Genomic DNA, 24,125 nt, shown 5'->3' with positions numbered 1-24,125 from the left:
GGGATTGAAGAGTTATAATCTGGCATTGAATAAATACAATCTGGCACTTTCCGTACTTAGTTTTCTGATTACAGAAAACTCACTCATCCCACAGGTGAGCAGGGGAACAGGGCTAGATCCCCAAACTCTTTCAAAGGTGCTCAAATGCCACGTTTTCTAGGAGGTTACTCCAACCACACTATTTTAAATTGCCATCTGAACCACACCCCTTCCCAACCCAGCAGTTTTCACCTTAATCTATTATAGAATCCTTCCTAGCATTTGTCACGTCCTAACTTCTTTATTATGCTTCTTGTTATTGTCTGTCTTCTGCTGGAATGTATGTTCTTGGAGGGCACGTCTCTTTATTTTGTTCACTAATAGATCTCCAGCCCTATTCCCAGTGCAATGGCAGGCACATACTAGAAGTTCAGTCAATATTTGAGTAAATGGGGAGGGAGTGTGTATTACTTGCTACAGCAGTGTTTCTATCTCAGGTTAGCTAACATCAGCTTCTCAAAACTGAGTAATATCCCTCTTTAAAGAGAAAAAAAAAAAAAAAGCCCTTTTGTGAACATCTAAGAATGTCTCCAAGGGGCTACTGAAGTTCTTCCGGGGCTAGGTTACAAAAAAATGAGGGCATGCGTCTCAGACATAAGGTGGACCAGCTCACAATTCAGAATATGCCTGGAGGAGTTATTTTCATCCACCAACCAAACGAAAACAGAGAAAGTTGAAATCCTCTCAGAACTCACAGACTCTAAGTCCCTGATTTAGCAAACAGGAGTGTAGGATAGCACCTCCAATGAGATCAGGACCATGGACAGAGAAGGGGGGGACCCAGAGGAGGACAGGGTTGTAGACAGGTATTAATGTCCCTGAGGTGCCTGTAGAGTCTCTGGTGGTGATAGCACCGGGGGAAGGTGGCCAAAGGGATCACTGGGTCAATTAGAAAAAGCTACGAAAGAATCAGAAAGCAACTTTCCCCCAACCTACAGTTTTACCCAGGGTCTGCTTAGTACCCACGCAAGAGAGATGAAGTCTATTGTTATAGGTGTCCCGTACATACATCTGAGTTTTAACACACCCATTTATTTCCATTTGTACAAAAAGATTAAACTATGAATGTCATTTTCTCGATGTGTGTGTATTTGCATGTGTGTGCTGTACTTTAAAGTTATTTAGGTGTAATTATTTTAATAATGATGAAACTATTATAAAAGAGGTAATAAAGCCATTCTTACAGTTTACTGATTGGTTATTTATTAAAGGTAAATGGTATAGTAACTCCATCTATCTCTCTACCTTAGCTATTCTGTATATTACAGTTAAGATTCCTAATTTATGATATTTTTCATTCATATAACCTAATGAATTAAGCTATTAAGATATGATTCCAAAGCTTTAAAAGGGACGATGAATTCAAAATGAAGGCAATATCAATTCTTAATGGTTTAGTGAGAAAATAATGTTTTTGGTGTGACCCTAATTAATGCCATATATCCAAATTTATAATGAAATCTTTGGTTTTACTTTAATCTACTTAGAGCAACATAAATCAGATGATAAACTTTTTCATTTGCTCTTACTTTGAGGGTCACCAGATTATCAATATTAAAAAAAAACTTTTGTTTTCTTGGGTTGAATTTTATCTAAGCATATGAGAATTCTACTTCAATTTTCTAAAGTCAAACATTAGTCAGAGTTGACATTCACAGACATGACGTGTGATGGTCAGATCCTTGGTTCTGCCTCCTCCTGCAGCCTCCCCGCTCCCAAAGGGACCAGTAAGAAAGGCTTAGGGCAGGCTTTCAATTCTCCTGCAGGGTGTTTATTCCTTGCAGGACCTCTGGTGGTGTGGAGGGGTCCAGTGCTGCTCTCTTCACTTCCCCTCTGCTTTTCCCCTGGATCCTCCCTCCCTTCAACTTCCCCGGCATCCAATTCTTTTGTTTCTCCTTGTATCCAGCCTTAAGCTCTTGTAAGGCTCCAAACAAACTCACTGTAAACATTAACAAAGTACAACCCTCTTTGAAAGATGATTACGGGAAATTCTCTTTTTTGGAAAGGCACCTTTACTTCCTGTCCCACTAAAAGACAAGCAATCTATGTTTCTTTAATTCTCCCTGTCGATCACTCCACATGCAATAGGCAGGGCCCTTGTTTTGGTCCCCACACTATCATTTCAGGCCAGTGGACCCTTTCTTCCTCCTCCCTTCATCTTCTTCATGCAGAATTCTTCAAAAGTCAAATCTCAAAAGAATCTAGGTTTACTATTATTGAAACCAAGTCAATAAAATACTATGTAACATTTACCCAATATCTATAAAATATGACAAAATCCAACCCACTAGAAGAATGCCTGTCATATGCTAGTGAGTCAATATATATTTATCAGATGAAAGGAAGAATGGTACATTGCTTGCCATATGCCAGTCTCCTTCTCTCTCTTTAAAAAAAAAAAAAAAAACTTAGTTATTTTTTAGAGCAGTTTTATGGTCACAGCAAAATCGAGCAGAAAGTACAGAGATTTCCCACATCCCGCCATCCTTACACACGCACAGCCTCTTGCATTGTGGACATCCTCCTCAGAGCCACGCATCTGTTACAACCTGTGAACCTATACTGACACACCATTATCACCTGAAGCACACAGTTTACCTTAGAGTTCACTCTTGGGTGCTGTATATTCTCTGGGTCTTGATAAATGTATAATGACATGTATCCACCATTACAGTATCACACAGAATAATTTCACTGCCCTAAAAGTCCTCTTTGCTCTGCCTATTCATCCCTCCCCCTGCCACCCGCCACTCCTGGAGAAATCACTAACCTTTTCATGGTCTCCATGGTTTTGCCTTTTCTAGAACGTCATAGAGTTGAAATCATCTCATAGACAGCCTTTTCAGACTGGCTTTTTTCACCTAGTATATGCATTTAAGATTCCTCCATGTCTTTTCATGGCTTGACAGCTCATTTCTTTCTAGTGCTGCATCACATTGCATCCTCTAGATGTAACATAGCTGATCCTATAAACATCTGTGGGCAAGTTTCTGTGTGGACATAAATTTTCAACTCCTTTGGGTAAATACCAAGGGTTGTATTGCTGGGTTGTACTATAAGAGTATGTTTAATTTTGTAAGAATCCACCAAACTGTCTTCCAAAGTGGCTGTATCATTCCGCATTCCCACCAGCAGTGGATGAGAGTTTCTGACACTTCACGTCCTCGCCATCAGTTGGTGCTGTCAGTGTTCTGCATTTCGTCCATTCTACTAGATTGTAGTGGTATCTTATGGTTGTGTTTCTTTTTCTTTTCATTCTGACTGTGTGATTCCAATTTATTTACATTAATACGAATCTGAAAATAAACTATCAATGCTGAAATATATATAGGGAAACAATAGCTTGAATTGGGTCTGGACTGAACAAATCTCACATCTCCTACTTTCCTGAACTTGACAATGAGTGGCTGAAAATGGCTCTTCATACATTACCTGATTAGACAATCTTAAATTCATTTATTAAACGATTCTTTGATACATGGTCCACTTTATTCCTATGTCAATAGCTCACATTAATTTTTCTGCTTAGCTGTGAACTTCAGGAATTTAGATGGAGAGAGTAGTCTGTAAGAAGTAAGACAGTTGGAGGTTGATGAACCCCATACCCAGGGGAAATAAAAATGAATTAACCAATCAAACAAAGCAAAACTATGCCCTCTGCCTGTCGTGTTCCGTTGTTTACAAAGAGAACATTCTTTTTTTTTTTCCAGATAAAATATTATAGGTTTATTTAACACTTAATTCTCACCTTGAGTATGCAAAATACAAACTCCACAAAATGTTCATTTTTTTACTTTGTAGTTTACAAATATACAAAATAGAAGTTTGCTTAAATTTATATTACATATTTATTAAGGCAAGGAACTATATAGAAAAAAACTTTTGTTCTGCTTAAGGCATACTTGGGAATAAACCATTGTACAAATTATTGCACATCTGAAACCACAGTGCATAACAGACTGTCTGCATAAAAAGGTTAAAGTAAACCAGGTGTATTTACCTGACTTAGGTCATAAATGTAGATCGGAAGACAAAAATAGATTTTCCTTGTCAAAGTATGCAGCAGTTTGAGAACTTTGGCCTCATTTGGTACCTTTAGAACCAAGACTCACCAAGCACCATCGTTTAGGCTATTAAAACACATTTTCTGTACCTGAATTTCTTCCTCTTCTTCTAAGATCATAATAATGGCTTTTAGAAGGCAAAGAAAATACAAGGTGATCTTTATCTTATATTGCATCGAAACAAGTCAAGGGATTCTGGTCTTCCCTCCCCCCAACTCAAGGATCTAATTTATACCCTGATATCCACAACTTCCAGTCACCCCCTTGGCGTTTTGTAAGTCCAGGAATATTAATATAATATATATAATATATAATATATATAATATATAATATAATAATAAATTCAAGTTGGATTTAGAATTGGAATGATAGAAGATCCAGTCACAGACCCCATCTGTTCTTCGTCTTTTGGTTTCCTCGCGTCTCCTGATTCCATTCACAAGTTGACTTGTTGGGAACTTGACCATGATTGTAGTGCCCCAGCTCTGCCTGTCGTTTTCCATTGTTTACAAAGAGAACATTCTTAAACCAGCGTAGACAGTCTCTTGGGGATGAAAGCTGAGATGTGTGTGCAAAGAATCAGTAAAGCTCACTCAGTTTGCACCAGGGAAGAAGGAAAAGAGCTCTTATACTTTTGCCATATAATCCACTATCTAAAGGAGCTTTTCACTTTAAACTCTGAAACTAAAATTATCTAAAAATCATTCAAGAGTAGGATGCAATGGTGTTCTTCCTTGCCCTTTCATGACAGGGCAGAATATATATAACCTTTTCATTCAGAAAACAAATGGTAGGGCAATTAAGTTAAATACAAGGAAAATGCAAGTAATGCAATATCGCCCATTGCCAAAAAATAGGGCCTCAACAATGAATGGATCTGGTCCTCTTAACATTACCTGCATTTATTGACAATAAACTATATTTACCAAGTAAATTAGCTTTTATCATTAAATTGATATCAACATCAATGAATAATTTAGAACATATCCAAGTAAAGTGGTATTTGTATGTTCATGACAACTTCATAAAATTTTAATGGTGATGATGATGTAAAAGGGGTTGAAAAATTAACAGGGAACAGAATTCCTCTTGGGAGGTACCGGTCTTCATTTAGAAAAATAGTATGAAAAGTTGCCTTGAGGATAGTGAGATCCTGAAGGCATGCGCTGTATGTGTTCATGGCAATGAAAGAGATTGTTCATCTGCTCTCCACTTGAAAGAGAGAGGGATTTGGAGCTGGGATTAGAAGAGAGAAGAGACCTTTTGTTAACTTACTGGTTGGTGAGATAAGGGCCTCAAAAAGCTAAGGACTTGGGTATGCATTTCTCTACCTCTCTGGGATCTAGTCCATTGGAAGCAAAATGGATATATCTTTGTCCTTCTGGTTTCGTGCTAAAAGAAACTAGGCTGGACCTGAGATGCAAAGTAAATGCAAATACTAGTCTGCAGGACTAATAATATACAGTACTTCCTTGGGCTCTGGTTATTTATGATCAAGTCACAACATCTGAGAACTGGTTTATAGAAAGCTGACTAAAAACAAGTCCTGTGGACTCAGTGATTTCAGTAAATTTCCAAGTAACTGTTATTTTTCAATGGTGTTGGTTAGAAAACAATTTTAAAATAGATATAGTTGTTCTATATTCTTTATGAATGTTTAAAAATTAAGTAACTTTCTCTGCTTAAAAAGCCACTGGAAGATACAAGGTTTGTAGATCTGAAACCAGAGGCTTAACCAGAGGTTAGTGAATCTCACTGTCGACTTTAATGTAGAAATTGCAAGGTTATCAGTTCGTAAAATACATATTTTACTTCAATGAACTCCATCTCTCACCCTCATAGTTAAGCCAGTTAAACAATCAGGGTTTCTGTATAATTTGAGTTGGTGTATGTACATGCAGTTGCCTCTGGGTGAAATAGAAATACAATTGTTAAAGGCCAAAATCTTTTTCAGTTTTATGATCGAAACTATTTTTGAGAATTTTGAGAGACAATGTATCTCTCTCTACAATTGTGAGAAATGATCTACTTTCTCCATTCGACAGGTAAACCAAGATGGATTGTTTCTTTTTAAATTATATTTTAGAAAGAGGGTCTATTGCAGTGTTTTGGCAGTGCTGGCTTTGAAGCTGGAGTGAGTGGGTTCAAATCATCCCTCCTTCTCTGAGGGATGTCCCGGAGGCAAGTTACTTAAATGTCTGTAAAACATGAACAAAAAGTGAACCTGTCTCATAGGGCTGTGTTTAGGATTAAATGAAATCTCAAATGTGAATTGTTTAACAATGAGCTCAGTAAATATGATCAACTTCTTAAAGGATGTTCCTAATTGACTTATTACCTGGTCAATATATGACTTAATAATATGTTCATATAACATACGACAGAATCAGTGAAAGGCATACAATTCAGAGTTATAACTTTATCAACTTCAGTGAGTGTGTAAACTGAATATTATTGAATACATCATTAATCCAATCTGGTATACAACTAATGACATCAGATAAGGGATATATTTATTCTAGAACGAACTGTGTGAAACTGTCTTGGTCATTTAAAAAATAATATCAAACTCTGCTCCATCAATACTGCACCCAAGAGATACTTCGCTAGATATATTTCCAAGGCAAGTACAGTGAATTAATGGATCTATATTTTAAAAAGAACATAAATGCAATGGTTTTTCCTATTATAGTAACTTAATTGACCAGAAAATTAAAAAAAGGCATTCAAAATAATTTTGAGTTGATACCAGCTCTTGGAAAAAGGGAAAATTTTTTTCCTGAAATATAGAGAGAATTATTAGGCAAAACGAGAGAAGGACCATGTTTTGATTGTATTAACAAATTAGCCTCTAATAAACATTAAAAAATGCAACCAGCAGCAAAACATATAACCAGTAGCAAGTTGAATGACTCAGAAGGGTCTAGTTCCATGTAGATTTTCCCAGACGCTACTCGTGCACCATGATGTGGGATGTGTAGCAGTTTTGGTTTCACCTCTGTGTCTAGCAGAAAGCTCTGTGGTTTTTGAAACAGACATGGAAAGAATAAACAAGTCTACGACTACATTATTATTGTTATTTGATTTCCCTTATTTTTCTAATCCAAAGGACCCCAGATTCCCAGAATCTTTGTCACCCTGGACAGATTTTCAAATCCAGCTCCCGCCCCACTGAACCTGTCCTCAGCTGGCACTGAAGACCCTCACAGAGGTAACCACATGAACATATAACAAAATGAACATCTGGAAGGGGAGAATTGGAACATTTCCCCCCCTTTCTTTTATCCTCAAATTTATCCTCAATTAAAGAGAAGTAGCTGATATTGTACTAATTATGTGTTAGCAAAAGGTTCCTGTCCATATTTCTGGTTAAAGAAAACTATTTCCCATCAAAATCTCTGAAACGATCTATTTTAGAGCAGTCTGAACTTTCACATTCTCATCGCCCTCATGATTCTATCATTTAAAGAGATAAAGGTAAAAGGGGAAAAACTCTTTCTTTTGGTCTGAGCGTGAATCAGTATTTCACCCAGCGATGCATTTTACAAGACAATTTAAAAGGAAAAAAACACATGAATCATTGCAAACAAATTACATATACCAGAGTCCCTGGCCCTTTTGAGTTGCCTCTTGTTAACTGTGACCATGAGCAGAGAAGTTTTCTAGACATTCCCCCTTCGCAGAACGAGATACAGTCAGTCTAAATGGATGAAAAGCCAGCAGCGGGATTCTCTATTGAAAACTCTGCTGCCAGCAGTGAAGCGGGCAGGAGGTCGAAAGGGGACTCAGAGCTGTCCATCTGGAGGCTGGGAGCTGACAACCCTCCACAAACAGTCCTGGGTGCTCAGAATTCCTGCGAGTTTCAACATTATTTCCTAAGAGCACTCAGGAAAGGGCCCCTCTTTTCTTTTTTTAACAAGCAAGAATTTCAAGTGTTTCCACAAATTCCTTTTCTAAAAGACACTACTCAGACATACTCAAATGTTCCAAATATAGCTAATGGTCTCCATTACCTGGCGTAACTTTTGAGCTGTCCCTGCAGATACAAGATACAAAGTCACTAAGTAGTGACAATTACAATGGATGCCTTCAATAAAAGTTTCCCTTATTGTGTTCCCAACTGAACTCTGTCTAAATCGAATATCGTGAGTGGCAATGCTACGTTCAGATATAGTTCAGCACCTCAAAAGAGAATTTTAGATAAGCGCAAATTAATTTTGAAAACACAAACCTGTGTAAGGCAGATGTGTAACTTAACTATTTAAAAATTAAAAGATCTCAGATGTGAATATAGGAAGCCCACAAATACTAGCCCCAAAGCTTTCATTGTTGTACGAATCAGACCCGTGGTTATGGAATGGCTAGTCTGTTCAGGTGCTGGGCTCAGAGGTGGGCGAGATGGACCAGGTCCTTCCCTTAAAGGACCCCACGTATCTGTAGAGGAGTCAGAAATTAAAGAAACCAGCAAAGAAACTAACAGGATCGTGTCAGCAGTGAAAAACAGAGGCAGCTGTACCTGAAGGAGGACCTAGTAATTTTCTGGTTATAATTTTGATCCTTAAAGAGGATCCAACAAATTGTACAGGCTTTAAGCCCCTCAAAACCCAGATCTTCCCTGGTGATAAGAACCATAGAGAAGAGAGGAAAAGAGGATGAAGCATGCAGTAAGGTGTTGCACGAGGCCGGTCAGGGTACCATGATCAGGGAACGTTTGAGCAGAGACCAATGACACGAGGGAGGGATGGAGGGTCCCAAGGAAGGGCAAGGGGGCCAACGTGGCTGGAGCAGAGTGAAGCAGAGATGAGACTGGGGTGACAGCTGGGTGGTGCAGGGGCTTTTGGGTTATAGGACGCTGGGTTTATTCTGAAGAAGATGGGAATAAGAGTTGACCTAACACACTTATTTATAGACTGTTGCATGCGCCATGTGGAGAACAGATGGTAGGGGCCCAAAGGCAGAGGCAGGGACACCAGTGAGATTGTCCAGGTTTGAGAAACTTGGTAGCTTTAGATTGGATTGATGGGAACGCAAGTGCTAAGAAATGGTGAAATTCTAGGTCTGTGTTGCAGGCAGGGTGGAAAATATGGGGTCTGAGCAAAAGAATCCCTAGTGACTAAGGTTTTTGGCCTTTCACTTTTAATAAACAAGCATGTTGACAATCGTCACAATAGTAGTTTTTGGTTGACTGATGGATGGCAAAGTGTTTATGAAAGACACAGCCTCTCATTTAAATTTCTGTGTCACTGGCATTAAAGAAGCGCACATTTAAAACACTGTGACTCTTTTGTTATTGCCAAATGGAAAATACCATCTTTCTAAGGTATAAAATTATGCTAAATACAGACATACCAATAAAGAGAGAAATTGTTTCATATCTTAGATAGCCTATGGTTATAACAAATAATGAATATTAAAGTAAACCTAACATATTCCACCAAAAGGAGTTAGGATAGATATGTAGAGAAAAGCTTCCTATGTGTTTATTTTATTTTTAAGTGAAATATCTAAATTTTAAAAACTTCAAAGTATACCAAGCAAACCTTTATTATACCTATAAAAAGTGTACAGAATATAAAATTTATTGTGTCCTCTTGTTGCGCATATGCCTTTTTTCTTTTCTTTTTTCCTGTCTTATGTGACGAAGTATATATGTTCTGAAGATATATTTGCTCATAGGCTCTTTTGTGGTAGCAATAGCCAATATGGACTGGAATAAACACTGGTTGAGAAAAGAATTTTCGTTTCGTTCAGTTCAGCTGACATTTACTAAGCATTGTTCCCTGCTCCTTGAGGCTCTCAGGGACAGGAGAAATGCACAGACATGAACAAGGTGCTCTGAAGCCCACAGGAAGGGCATGAAACCAGCCTCCTTGGGAAGTGCAGTGGGGGAGTTACTTCTGGAAGAAATAACAGCTGAATTGCTCTAAAGGAGTTTAAAACTGCGAACTATACAGTGTGGAATATGATTAAATTATAAAATGCTTGGGGCAGTCGATGCTTATAAAGTGGGGGACACGTTATGGTACGGTTTGGGGGAAGAGTAGGCATCAGTGTGTTAGATGGTGGTACATCTTCTCGGCCCTTAAGTTTACCCAAAGATTGGGGGGATGTTATTATTATTGTTATTACTATTATTTTATAATCAGACTTGGACACTTTACAATGTAGAATTTAAGACGTGTGTGAGTTTAAAGAAAAATTGCTGAATTTCAGGGAATGGTATGCTTGTAGGAAGCTTCTTTGGCCAACAGCCCAGAATTCCTGCAGCTTGCATGGATGATGGCCCTGAAGTGGGATCAGCAGCGGGAGGTGGGAGGGCATGGGAGGCGGGTGGAGAGGAGCATCTGTCTGCCTACAGCGCCTCCCAGAGGCGGGACACAGGAAGTGCTGGGATGCCAGCAAGGGACCAGGCTGGGGTGGCACAGAAAACCACATAAATGATGAAAATTTGAGGTGCTGGGACATGGTGACCTACTCGTGCTTTTTGAGCGAGCAATGATATAGGAAACTGTGGCAATGAGACAAGAGAATTAACTTGATAGTATCACAAAGAAGGCATTATGTGTCGTGCAGAAGTATATCCTAGATACCAAAGATCTTCCGACCACTTTCCTGGCATCTGGGAATTTATAAAGAGTATAACATGCATGCCAGATTTCCCACATCTCTCAATCACTTGTTTAAATTAAATTAACTTCGGTTTTCTTATTTTGCTGGCTCTGTGCTCTGAGCCCCAGCTAGGAAACTGGAGAAGCCCATCTTGTAATTTTCCAGTTAACTCTGCCCCCAGAATCAGAGTGGAGGCTGCAGGGGGTCCCAGAAGCTGAGCAAAAGGCAAAACCATAAGTTCCACCACTCAGAGCTCCCCATCTGTTGGGTTCAACCACTGTGACCAGCACTTTTGAGAATCCACAAACTGGAACGTGTCAAGCTCATTTCCTCCCGTGTTTCCCTTGAACACAAAGAAAGCTGTTACCAGGGAAATCTGTCTGAAACATGACATCCTGAAATATGAGTTATTCAATGATACTGCTCAGCTGATTAAATGTTATTCACTCTTCATTTTGTCCATCAGCCCGAGCAGAACATTTATATGACACTTGGATCGTGGTGTAATAAGAAAACACACTTGTTTGGTGCATCTGTGACCTTTGAAATTTTAAAAATTATGTGCTAAGAAAGCCCATCAAGTGCAATGCAGTGCAGCTAAACCCGCGTGTCATCCTTAATGAAGAAAGAGACTTTACTCCAGGCGCCAGGTGGATGGTTGTCTCAGAAATTCTGACACCCTCACAACCTTCCTAGTAATTTCTATAAGTTAGTAGCACTAAATCACACCCATGTCTATAATTTTATATACATATATATTATAATGTTACATACATATAATAATATATAAAAATATAAGTACCAATAAATATATGTATAAACAAGTAAGCGCACACACACACACACATACACGCATACATTATTTTATTGTACTTCGGTTTACTGTGCTTCGCAGACAATGCACTTTTTTACAAGTTGAAGGTCTGTGGCAACGCTGTGTCAAGCAAGTCTATTGGCACGATTTTTCCAAGAGCATGTGCTGACTTCACGTCTCTGTGCCACATTTTGATAATTCTCGCAAAATCTCAAGCTTTTTCATTATTATTATATTTGTTATGGTGATTTCTCATCAGGGATCCGCTGCAAAAAGATTATGACTCCCTGAAGACTTACATGCTGATTAGCAGTTTTTAGCAATAAAGTATTTTTTAAGTCATTGTTTTTTAGGTATAATGCTATTGCACACTTATTAGACTGTGGTATATTGTAAACATAATTTTTATATGCACTGGGAAACCAAAACAACTTGTGTGACTTGCTTTGCTTCGATATTCAATTTACTGTGGTGGTCTAGAGCCAAACCCACAATATGTCAGAGCTACTCCTGTATGTATATATTTAAAAGGGAAAGCAATTCAGAAATGTCTCCTTTCCCTTCCCCCACCAACATGGGATTCATTCATTTTACTCCAATTTAAATTTTGTAGCATTGATTTCCCTTGTTCTTACAACTCATCACTTGTGGGTTCAAACGACATGCCCAGTAGGTATTCTATCTTCTAATAAATAAAATAATCACAGAGATTCAGAAGGTTATTTCTCTAAATTAATAGCTTCAGATCAAATATCTTCAGTCCTGGAAGTCTACCAGGTTAAATGACTGGAACCTCGATTCTAAATAATAAAATGCTCTGATTTTACTCTACTTTCAGATTTTAGCTCTCAGCATAGTTTATCAACACTCTTAAAAAATCTTCAACATAAAAAATCCCAGGTTAAAAAAAGTTTGCTTATTTTCTTTTTGATGTATTGATTTTTTTAATCACACATTTAAAACATGCTCGATACATAAATGCCTTAGTTTGCATTTTTAATTTTTAAGAATTTTCAAATGAATTATGTGTGCTATTGCATACACTTTTTTTTCCAGACTACAAGGAAAGTGATGGTTATACTCTCAGCTGTTAACAGGCTGGTAGATTTGAAGCACTAATAAATAACAAAGCAGGGACTTAGGGGGGAATTCTGTTTTGTTCTAAAATTCTGTACGCACAGCAGTCAGAATCCACTCAACCTAAGCCATCCAAAATAGCATGTCAACCCCTTTCCCTTCCCCTTCTCTCTCGGTCCATGTCCCCACCTCTGGATTCCTCCTTCGCTCCCATTTACCACCTGGTATGTTTCATATACTCGCATGGTGATTTTCTGCGCCACTCCTGCCCAGAAAGATGTAAGGCTGTGAGAGCAGCGATCTCGGCTGATTTGTTCAACTCTGAATCCCCAGGGCTGAGAGAAGTACCTGGCACACAGATGATCCGTATTATTTTTTGACAGAATGCAGTTTTGACGATGAACTTTGAAATTTTGAAATAAAGCCTATTTTCACAGTCCACCCTTCAGGAGAAATGTCATATGCCAAGCAAATTAGTATTTAAGAACAAAGACTTCTGGTGCCTAAAAAAGAGGCCTTAGAACCTTAGAATATGGTAAAACCATGAATATAATAACACTGGACCAGCAAATGTTATGCATATTTAAAAGATGTTTTTCTTATAACTTTATCTTTTCACTTCATGAAGTGAGAGTACCTTTCCCCGCAAGTAAAAGCCGACGCTACGTATAAAATGCTTCTGCACTACATTCACCTGCACTTGTTTATAGGAGCCGAAGCTGAATATATTAGCTAATTATAGATATGCAGATGTCTTGTTTTCTTTAATGCAAAAAGGCATATAAAAGCATGTGAAAAAGTGTAGCACTCAGGCCCATGGTTGAATATCCAATTTCCATTAGATGAACTTGGGCTAAATGGTAAAGAGACAGGTAAAAATCAGAACAATAAGGAAGATTATTCTTAATTGTAAATCTTCATGCTTTGCTGTCACTCTTCAGGGTTTAAGACACTAAAATGGAAAAAATCTACATTGCAAAACAAATTATCATCTATTGATTCATTGCTTAGGGTGCTTATTGCAGAAAAATTAAATCTAGAGCCTGAGAGGCTAGCAAAAAGGGGGAAAATGTTAGCTTTGGAAACTCTGACAGAGAATGTGAAAAACTGTGAGATATTTATTCATACAGATATCCACGCTCACAGGGGTGGGGACCTAGCAAGTCTGAATGACGACATTAAGAAAATTGTGATTTATGTTCAAAAATTTGAAAGGAAATTTTCATAAGAATTGGCAGCTGCCCAACATACGACTGATGCACTTGCTTTCGAGACCCTGTGGCCATCAAGATGAAACAGACTGATGTGACAAAGCCAACCTAGTCAAGGGAAAAATGCCTTGCTAGTGGGAAGAAGCCAGAACCTTATCTGCAGGCAGAGAGCTCCACAGAGCAGGAGGTAACATGGCATCCTGCTGTCAGAGCTGTGGCTTCCCAGGGTTTCTTTGCTCTAACAGGTTGTGTAGGAAGAGTAATAAACCCAACCCTCCCCCAAAGACATCCATATCCTAATCCCTGAAACCTACAAATATGTGCATTGCTCCGCAAAGGGGAACGAAGGTTGCTGATGGAATTAAGCCTGCTGATCAGCTGACCCTAAAGAGTTTATCCTGGGTGATGCGCGTGCGCCCAGTGTATTCATGAAGTTCTCTTTTACAAGAGGAAGAGGGAGAGAAAAGAGTCAGAATCAGAAGGATGGCAGCATGAGCGACTCACCCAGCCATCAAGGGCCTTGAAGACTGAAGGGGCCATAAACCAAGGAATGTGGGAAGCCTCCAGAAACAGGAGAAGGTAAGAAAACAGAGTCTTCCCTAGAGCCTCCAGAAAGAAACACAGCCCTGGATTTAACCCCAGCGAGACCAATGTTGGACTTTTGAGCTCTAGAGCTATTAGATAATAATGTTCTGTTCGGTTAAAGCACTAAGTTCGTGGTAATTTGTTACATCAGCAATAGTTAACCCATACATAGGTAGATTCAATCAATCTGTTGCTGATCTATCACATGCTCATGAGCAGCCCTCCAGGCTTCACTGCTTCTGTCAGTCCACTTGTGGGGAGCACAGGGCTGCTCTGCCCATCCCTTTCCAATGCCCAAGTTACTGTCTATCATAGTCTACATGATGTGTTGACATCACCTCCTGCCTAACCACCACGGCTTATTCTTCAGCTGCTGGCTCAGGTGCACCTAGATCACCTGGACAAATTTAAGTTAGGGTTAGGGTTAGAGAGACAAATTTAAGTCTGGCAGGACCAAGGCAGTCTCTCTGTGTATTTGCCCTGTATAAAGAAGTACCAAGGACAGGACATCGCTCTTTGCCCAATTTCTTGCCTCAATGGCTAACCCACTGGCCACTGTGCACTGGTCAGTGTTACATGATTCTCTCTTCAGATAACTTCAATGAGGAAAGACACAAAGAGTTTTCCTAATGGGGCAGGTTGCACACTGTGGGATGGTTGATGCTGTCTATACGAGATGGTCATTCAGAAGAATACAACTGGCCAACTGGGAAGAGATACTCTAGTGCTTTGGTTTTGGTTTTTGTCCTGTTAATGTTAACTTTTTGCAAAACTAGGGTGGAAGGAGGCAGCCTTCCCAAAATGTTCTTCCTCCATCATTTCAGTGCTCTTGTCTGTGAGTCCTGTTCTTGCTGGACTTGTTCTGGTAAAGAGTCAAGTTTGGGTCTATGATTTCTCTATAGAAGAGGATGAAAAAGAGATAAAGCAGGGAATCTGGGTTCTAAGGCATCTGAGACATCCTGTTCATGCATCTAGTGGACATCTGTGGTAAAACCAAACCTAGAGGTTCTAAGCAAATCCATGTACTTAATCAGAGTTTCTGGACAGAACCTTTCTTATGTCTGTTTTCTCCAAGGCTTAACAGGAATTTCAGGCCTCAAATGTTTCTTGAAGATGCAAGCAGTCTCTACTAGTGCCCAGAGCAAGCCACAGATGCCCTTTTACAAAGTAAATAGCTAAAATTGGAGTATGGCAGTCAGGATGTTCAAAATCTAAACGCTGTCTTTCCGCTGCCCCTACTTGACTTTGCCAGAAACTCCAGTCTCATTGGGGATTTGTCACTGTTTGGATAAAGAAGTTTGGATTTTAGGCATCCGAGGTTATACTCGATGCTCTTATCCACTGAAGACCTTAAGAAATTTTGTTGTTGGGATGATCTTCAAAAGCAACTCTGTTTCTTCCCTTTTCTTTTTTTCCTTTTCTTTCTCCTTCTTTTCTTTCCTTTCCTTTCTTTTTTTTTCTAAGGGATTTGATAATATCCCCAAATATGAGATATGATTTCTCCAAGGACCCAGGAGTTTTACCAAGTATTATGTTTTTTTTAAATTTTTTTTTAAATTTTTTTGGGGGGGGGGTACACCAAGTTCAATCATCTGTTTTTATACACATATCCCCGTATTCCCTCCCTTCCTTGACTCCCCCCACCTCAAGTCCCCCCCACCCTCCCCACCCCAGTCCTCTAAGGCATCTTCCATCCTCGAGTTGGACTCCCTTTGTTATACAACAACTTCCCACTGACTATCTATTTTACAGTTGGTAGTATATATATGTCTGTGCTACTCTCTCGCTTCGTCTCAGTTTCCCCTTCACCCCCCGCTCCCTCTCATACCTCGAGTTCTCCAGTCCATTCTCTGTATCTGCGTCCTTGTTCTTGTCACTGAGTTCATCAGTATTATGTTTCTTATTCATCTCAGGGTGGCATCAGGAGAATATTTTTCATCAGTTGAGAAACAGCCCCGATTCTTCAAATACTCCTTGTTGGGTCACCCCTCATAATTCTTCAGAATTTACAAGCCATCTCACCTTGTCATGAGTCACCCTAGTTCCAATTCTGTTGGCCTGCTCTTTTTTAGTCCTGATAACCATTACATCATAAAAGTCATATATCAGAGTATCTCTTACCATCAGTAAAAGTGAGTCCCTTCACAGGAATTTTGGCCATGGGTCAGGGAATTAACATATCCTTGTATGAGAACTGTTACAATAGATTGTATAGTCTCTTGGGTAAAGGCCAATTGAGATTGGCTTTTTCTCAGAAATTGAAATTGGGACCAAAAAAAAAAGAGAGAGAGAGAATTTTTCCAGATCAATGACAGCACTGAAATCTCTGGTGCCCACTGAGTTTCTTTATTAGCCTGAACTATATTGGATACTGTCAAAGCCATAGGGAGAACACTCTATTTAGGCCCTAATAATCTATAAAGCCGACCTAGAAAAGACTCATCAAATAAGTCTTTGGTATAAGGAGGTGTTGGGAGCCAGGGGACCAGTTCTTCTTACCTCCTTTGTTAATACAGATATTGCCAGCACCTCTACAAAATCTATTTTGTTTTAGGTTTGAGCATGTTGGACCTTGGTTGGCCAAGGGGCTTCTACTTAGTTTACATAATCACAACTGGATTATGCCACCATTGTTACCATACCTACTCCCTTTGTGTGTTATGGGAATGTAAACTCACTGTGGTCTGCACATGTGGTTTGTCTAGGTCAGTGGGTATGAAAAATTACCCTTTGTGTTTGAACAACTACCTTCTATTCTCTTTCCCAACAACCTCTAACTCTTCAGTATGATGGTAAAATGACTTTGATTAAGCCCAGAAAATATGGTTTCCCAGACTCTTGCCAATCAAGCAAACCTCAGCATGTGGCCTAAACTCTATTGCTGGGGAGTGTACCAGGAGTAACCCACCTCCCCACCCCCTTGCAGTAATCTGTTATAGCAGCAAGAGGAAACTGATACAGCCTATATGACAACTATTTTTCCATTTCTTTCATTAATGACCACATAAACACCCCCCAAATCTAATCTATCCTAGGCTGCCCTGCCCCATCTTTGCCGAGCCTTTCTGTTGCCTGTGATTCCTCATCTTCTCATGGATGTTTGCACCAGCTTAACCAAAACATCCACTAGCCTCTTTCATGGTAAATCAGGCAAGAGTGCGCTAACTTCCTCTTGGCCATCTTCAACTAATTACAAGATTAAGAAATATGAGGGTCCTCTCAGAGAGGGCTCCCCAAATCACCATATCATCCATTGCTCGATCCAAAAGGATATGTGGTCCCATTTGATTTGGGGCATGGTCACAGATCAATCCAAGTTGGCTTCATCTGTCCATACCACACTATTCAAGGGCAATGATAGGGTTGGAGGTAATATAGATAGCTCTACCCTTTGGGGAAGCCTCATACACCATGTTTTCTACCCATGTCAGAGGGACATAGCCTTGGATTAGAGGCAAAAGCATTAGGCTGCATAGCTACTATCTCTGATTAATTCTTATTATACTTAAAGCTTGACATCACGAATATCCATTAGAGACTACTAGTCTTTGGTTTATTCTCTCTCAATATCCCTGATAATAATTTTTACCTGAATCCCTGCCTATATTCATTGGAAAAATTTCCTGGTTCTTTTGCTCCCTTTCAGTCCCAAGTCCATGGCCTGCCTCATAATGACAGATGAGACTAAAGAGAGACATTACTCCTTGAAGAGAACATTTTACCATGAGGCAAGTTCACCCATCACGTGTCCCACCTGTCTACAATACAGATACTGGCACACCGAGTTCAATTTTCATATTTTTTTCGTGTCAGATTTCATATCCTTGCTAAATGCTTGGTAAGACCCAATGGAAACAACCCTTTCTCTTTGGATTATAATTTCTACACAATATAATGTTGTGATACCCAGAATCAAGGGGATATGGAATATTCCACTGAAATAGTTCCTTTCTTTTACAGATGCAAAGTCGTAGGTTTTCATATTAAAAATCATCTGGCCACCAAGATGGTATTAAAGAATGATCTCCATCCCTTTCAGTTTTCATCTGTGTGCTCCACACCATCTTAACAGAGTCTGAAGTCTGTGTATCAACCCCACTTTGGACACGAATCTGCATGGTTGATATGAACAGTGCTGTGTGCTCCCACGAGAAACTGAGAACCCAGGGAGCTTAGGGACAGTTATCACCCACTAGAGATGAGATATATTCTTCTGCTCTGTACGGTCAAGTTTCTCTGTAAATTAAAGAACATGGCAAGGAGTTTGAGCCTAAAGGGTGAACTGCTGTTCACCCTTGGACATGCTGAACAAGCTCTGGGAACTGATAGAAGGGGAAGTTGGGCAGGTAGATCCAGTAGCAAGGACTTAATGGTTGAAAAGAGGGATAATTTTGGGTAGAGCCTGGTTTTTAACTCTTGGATTAACTGGCCTTTCTTGGAATCCTAGATGGACCATATAAAATATGGAGATTTTAGGTAAAATTGGTGATATGTTTTATTTTGTTGCTTTCTTGATCCATATAAGAAACACAAACTCTAAATCAGAAGTAGCACAGATGAATTCTCACCATTTTTGACATTTTTAGCTTTGAAAGATCTATCACATGCGTGGCACAGGTGATGGTTGATGCAAGGAGATGCTGGTACCCATGAGAAGGGGCAACAGTGCCTGGCAAGGGTGGCAGGGTTTGGTGAAATACAGTGGTGTAGAGCATCAGAGATGCTTGGCAGGCCAAGCCAAGAGGGAGAAATTGGAACAATGGTACCAGCCAAGGATGGCTTGCTTGTAATCGCCACCACTGACTCCTGTGGACATTGGGCTCCCTCTCTGTGCAGCCAACAGCCACAATGGAGGAAAGAAATGGTGCCTCTCATCTCATAGCTGATAGGCATGTTTCTGAACATAGATACCTGTAAGGTGAGCACTGGAAATAACTGCATGTGTATGTGGTGGGGAGAAGGGTGACTCAAATATCTTTACCAGCAGAAACAGGAAATATCCAGTGAAACATGAACTCAGATCCATCTTTGACTAAAAGAACTTTGATGAAATTTAAGAGTCTCTGTTGATAGAGAGTTCTTTCTCATGTGATATGATTTCAGTATCTCTTAGAAAAGAGTAAGGTTATTTCAGCCTGCAAATAGGGGACCCAGTTCTCCCAGCTCCACCCTGCTTCCCACCAGGAGTCCCCAGTTAGCTCCATCTTGAAAGGAGAACTCTAAGAGACAACCTTAAAGAAGCTTCCTGTCAAATGTACAAGCCACCATCCTACCATTTTATATGACATTGTGTCTTTAAGATGTCAGAGGAAAACAGAAGGGTGATATTTATGAGGGAAACATTTTATTCCTGCTATGCTTCTCCATCACCTGTGAAGGCAGTAAAATCTATATAACACACCAACATCGAGCGTATTTGCATTATAGGTAAAAGAATAAGGGATGGGTGGGACAATAACCCTCTTCTTCTCTAGTGGACCAGGAGGGAGAGAAACTGGCTTAAGAGCTATACAGGTGGTGGCAGTTAAAAGGACAGCAGTTAAAGCACAAGCAAGTGAAGCAAATGTCAAAGAGTCGGTGAAGTCCAGGGACTTTCACTGGGATATAAGGGTAACTCAGAGTGGACCGCCTGCTCCTCATAACGTTTTATTTCCCAACCTCCTAGAATCCAGTTTTGACACTCATCCGCCATCCCCCTTCGTTCGGTCCACACCATGGAGTCTCAGGGCTTCCCCACTTTCCCCCAGACAACACTGTTATTGTTTTCCTGCTCCCTTTCATCTGTCTCTGTTTTCCTTGAGCCCCTGCCCCAGAGAGCAGATTCTATCCCCTGTGGTTTGTAGCAAGGATGGTGGCCACCCTGTACAGGGAAGGTAACGGGGGACCTGCCTTCTAAGCAGAGCACGGGAGGTGAGATCCCAGCATTTCCACTGGAACACTTTTTGCCTTTTCTCATGAACACAAAGAGACTGGATACTATAGTACTGTTCACCCACTGCTACAATTTCACCCACTGTTACAGTTCAGGGACATTTTGGGTTAGTGAGGCTTTTCTGAGCTGTCCTGGGGAGCCTGGTCTCCTTATCTACCACTGTGTCCACAGAAAATACTTTTCAATCATAAGATTCTTTCTTTCAAACAGTCATTGGAAATTGAAGACAGCTTGTATAGATCCAAAGGGAATGCAGAAATCGTTCCATACAAGAATTAAATACAAGTAACAAAAGAATTAATGCTTACTCAGTGCTTTACTTTTTGTTCAAGAGGCAAATTTACGAAGAAGGATTGTAAATACAGGAGACCGATTTGAGTTTTGAAGAGCCCTTAACAAAATAGAGTTTTTTCCTTTCACTTATATTAAAGGTTTGGTTAAAAAGTGAACAGGAACTATTATCATATAATGATCGCCAGTGGCTCTCCTTGAAACATTTAAAAAACAGCTGTAATAATGAAGTGGACCTAATAGGGAAGAGATGTGACCAAACATCTACAGGATAGTTTGGGTATAAAGACACATTTCTTCCAATAAGAATCTGATTCTGAATGACTGAAATACGAGCTAGAAATTCACATATGCTTACAATGAGTCAGAGAAGCTCTTGTCCTCCATGGTATCTGGGTCCAGTGGTGTTAACCATTTCCAAGATGGCGCATGCAAGCACACGGAGAGCAGGGTCATTAATGAACAGGCAAATGCCATCAGGCTGAAGGATTTAGCATGAACTGGAAAATAACCTTGGTGAAGTTGGGAAAGGGATCAAAGGCTCAAAAGAGGTGAGACCAAGATCATTTATTGAGAGTGGATTAATGAAACCGATAATATAAGCAAGCACAGAACTGCAACGACATCATAAAAAAGAGAAGTGTGCACCATAATCTGTGTATGGGCCTAATCTGATGTGGAGGCTTCTGTGCTGTTTCTACCAGTATTTTGACAAAATGTTCTCTCTAGTCCTCTGTGCCAGGAAAACCTAGAGACTGTTTAGAAGGGAAAAATCAAAAGGATGACAGATAAACAAGATGCCTCTTCCATGGTTCAATGATTTAGAGATTTCTCACCCAGAAACAAGGTCTAATGGTGCTGAATCAGGAGCAGTAAGAAGGAAAGTCTTAGCAGGAGGACAGAGGCGAGGTGTTTTCTGCCATCTCTTCTAAAGGCCAAAGAAAAAAAAGTGACTTTAATGTTGGTTGAAGAAGTTGAGGGTGGATATACAGTTGGACTACGTCCCTGAATGAGGGATTCATTCTTCAGGTAGAGGTCTCCTTTTCTAAAATATGATATAGGCACTCTCATTCGGAAATGTAGCAGGAAAAAAAAAGCCTGCTGAGAGATCGCTAGATTAGACCCGGGTCCTCTACCTGTGATAGAAATGCGAATGAGCTGACATTTAGACAGGTCGTCTGTTTCTTCTGCTAATTATCAGAAAGAATAGAAACCGAGTCAGGAGGTGGGCAGATAAAAAGATAATTCATTAAAATAGAAGGAGAGCACGGCCCAAAGACAAAACGAAGTGAAAATAACCCAAGTGAATTTTAGCGATCCCAGCAAGGAAACTTCAAAGATTAGGAAAATACCTGCTACATCATTGTTCCCTAATTCTGACCCCATAGACTTCTCTCTGACTCATCACTGTCTTCCCAAGAGAACCTTCTGTACTTAGTGGTTTTAATCAGGACTCTCGCTGCAGGTTGGCTCCATTTCAACACAACATCAGTCTAATTGCTTAACTTTCATCCACTTTCGGTTATTAAAACGGTCTCATTCCAGTTACAGTAAGTCCCCTACATTCTGTTCTGAGAGCAGGCTCGTAAGTTCAATTCATTTGTAAGTCCAACAAAGTTAGCCTAGGTACCCAACTAACACAATCAGCTATATAATACTGTACTGTAATAGGTTTATAATACTTTTCACATAAATAATACATTAAAAATAAAAAAATAAACATTTTTAATCTTACAGTATAGTACCTTGAAAAGTACAGCAGTACAGTACAACAGCTGGCCTACAGGGGCTGGCATCGAGTGAACAGGCAAGAAATAAAGATACTGAACTACTGTGCTCTATACAGCACTGTACAGTAAAGCAACAAAAGCACAACCACTTGTAGAGGATGCACACATGTGACCATGTACACCAGATGCGTGAGCTAACTTACGTTATCGAACACGCATGCGCACGTTCACATCTTTGAAAGTTTGCAACTTGAAGGTTCATATGCAGGGGACTTACTGTACAAAGAATGATGCTTGACCATTTTACTTCAGTCCCAGTCTCCTGCCCATCCTCCAACCTCCCAGCCTCTGGAAGCAGGCTGGATCATGACCTCCAGCCCCTGGTGCTCTTCTCCCCTCCCCCTTTCTCCTCTTGGGGGAAAGGAGAAGAGATCTCTCCTCGCACAGAGGCAGCCCAAGTCTGTCTTTGATGCTAGTCTTCTCTGCCCGTGTGGTCCATGGCTGTAGAAGCGGTGTGGCCAGGTGGCTGTAGCTCTCTGCTGCCCTAAGTGGACGGTCTGACTCTGCATCTTCTAACCCCATCGTGCCTCACCCTGAGCTTCCAGAGTCCTGCAGAACACACCCACATCCCTGATACCCTTGGGCTCCTCTCTCCTGCCATGATCCCTTCATCTTCCTTGAAGGGACCTTCAGTGTGAGGAAACGTGGTCCTTGCCCACAATGCCTGACTGTACCTCTATGCTATCTCTCCCCTGTGCTCTGGTGGCACAAGGCAAGTCGCCAGCTTAGAAGCTGAGCTGACAGCCAGTCTGGGAATGAGATGCCAGTCTTCCTTTTTTGCTGCCACCTACAAACTATGGGCTATTCTTATCCATATGACCATTCTTTCCTCAACATGGTTTCCTTCTTTATCCCAGTTCTCCTGTTAAACTTTTCAACAGAAAAGGCCATCAAAAAAAAAAAAAAAAAAAAGGCCATCAAACCAGAGAGGTCTCTATAGCCTCTAGGGAGCCTAGTCTTCCTTCAAGAATGGGGCCCTCTTTAAACTTGGTCCTGGTAATGACCAACTTATATCCTCCTGGAGAGCCATGTCTACTGGAGTCTTTATTCAATGACCTCAGGGCCAGGAGGAGGCCCTTGCTTGATATGTCACAGAGAATGGTCACACTGATATCTGATCCTCCCCTGACCCTGGGGAGGAGAGGCCTTTGCTAGAGGAGCCCTTGGTCTCTTCAGCATTTGGAAAAAGTCACCAAGGGCAGGACATACCTCTGGAAGGTTAATGGGCACCATGACAGGCCAGGTTGAGAAAGGAAAGGAGAAAGAAGAGCTAAAGGGGGCAGGAGATGGAAGAGCAGGGCAGACAGGTACCAGTGCAAAATGTGAAACACAGTCATGCATGTGGCACCAAGCCCCAGGCACCCCTGCCGGTTCATCAGTCCCATTTACTGCTAAGTAAAAAAGGCCACCAAACCACCACCATTTGGTGGATCCTTTTGTCTCTGCTTCTTTCTCCAAATTCCCAAAGATCATGATTCTGACTTCCCCTCCACGGCACAGGAACACAGAGCCAAGTTGATATATACCTCAGTGGAACTGTACCTGTCCTCTTTAGCTGTAATTCTGTCCCAGCCTGTTAGCAACACTGCCTACTTATGATCTCCTCCACTGAGGATGACTCATGGCCTTTTCTGCGGGAAGCCCCTGGTCCAATAACTCTCAATTCTGCCTCTTCTATCACCTTTCGTGTGTGAAGGACCAAGGCATCACAGA

At 40.4% G+C, this 24,125-nt stretch overlaps 1 protein-coding gene across 1 annotated transcript in view; it reads right to left on the bottom strand.

Annotated features, from left to right (window-relative positions):
* CTNND2 (catenin delta 2) overlaps positions 1 to 24,125 on the bottom strand; it is an 805,106-nt gene that overhangs the window by 226,852 nt on the left and 554,129 nt on the right. The window lies entirely within an intron of this gene.

The sequence above is a fragment of the Hippopotamus amphibius genome, chromosome 15 (assembly GCF_030028045.1).
Source record: "Hippopotamus amphibius kiboko isolate mHipAmp2 chromosome 15, mHipAmp2.hap2, whole genome shotgun sequence".
Lineage (NCBI taxonomy): Eukaryota > Metazoa > Chordata > Mammalia > Artiodactyla > Hippopotamidae > Hippopotamus > Hippopotamus amphibius.
This window is presented reverse-complemented; position numbering and strand designations above follow the sequence as displayed.